Genomic DNA, 413 nt, shown 5'->3' with positions numbered 1-413 from the left:
GCTGAACCTGGTGGCTGCTTAAATCCTCTGATTGCCTTCTCCCACAGGCAGAACTCTGCTGCGGCAGGGCAGGTCCATCACTGGTCACAGTGCTGGGACCAGAGACTGACACCGACTTGAGAGTGACCTTGCACACATCATGCTGCCACATCCCAGGTTCTCCCTTTGCACACCTGAAGGTTCACCTTCTCTACAAAGCAGCCCCAAACTGGGACTAGGGCTGGACCATCAACAGGAACTTGTGTTCAAACCCAGCCAAGGCACTCTCTGCCGTGGAGGTCCTCTATACGGTGAGCTGACAGCACTGGCCAGGAGAAGCCATGGGCAGCTTAAAGACTCCTTTGGGTTCAGCCACAGCAGATCTTCTATCCACATTTGTCCCTACTGCTTTTTTCTGGGGCTTCCCAGCCCCT

The 413-nt window shown here is 55.0% G+C and overlaps 1 protein-coding gene across 1 annotated transcript in view; it reads right to left on the bottom strand.

Moving 5' to 3' along the window:
- Positions 1-413, bottom strand: part of XKR5 (XK, Kell blood group complex subunit-related family, member 5) — a gene marked incomplete at its 5' end in the record, with an annotated part of 4,226 nt that overhangs the window by 3,122 nt on the left and 691 nt on the right. The gene's annotated exons all lie outside the window — the stretch shown is intronic.

Source organism: Buceros rhinoceros, unplaced genomic scaffold (genome assembly GCF_000710305.1).
Source record: "Buceros rhinoceros silvestris isolate BGI_N320 unplaced genomic scaffold, ASM71030v1 scaffold25475, whole genome shotgun sequence".
NCBI classification, from domain to species: domain Eukaryota; kingdom Metazoa; phylum Chordata; class Aves; order Bucerotiformes; family Bucerotidae; genus Buceros; species Buceros rhinoceros.
The sequence above is the reverse complement of the archived record's forward strand: the minus strand, read 5'-3'. Positions and strand labels throughout refer to the sequence as shown.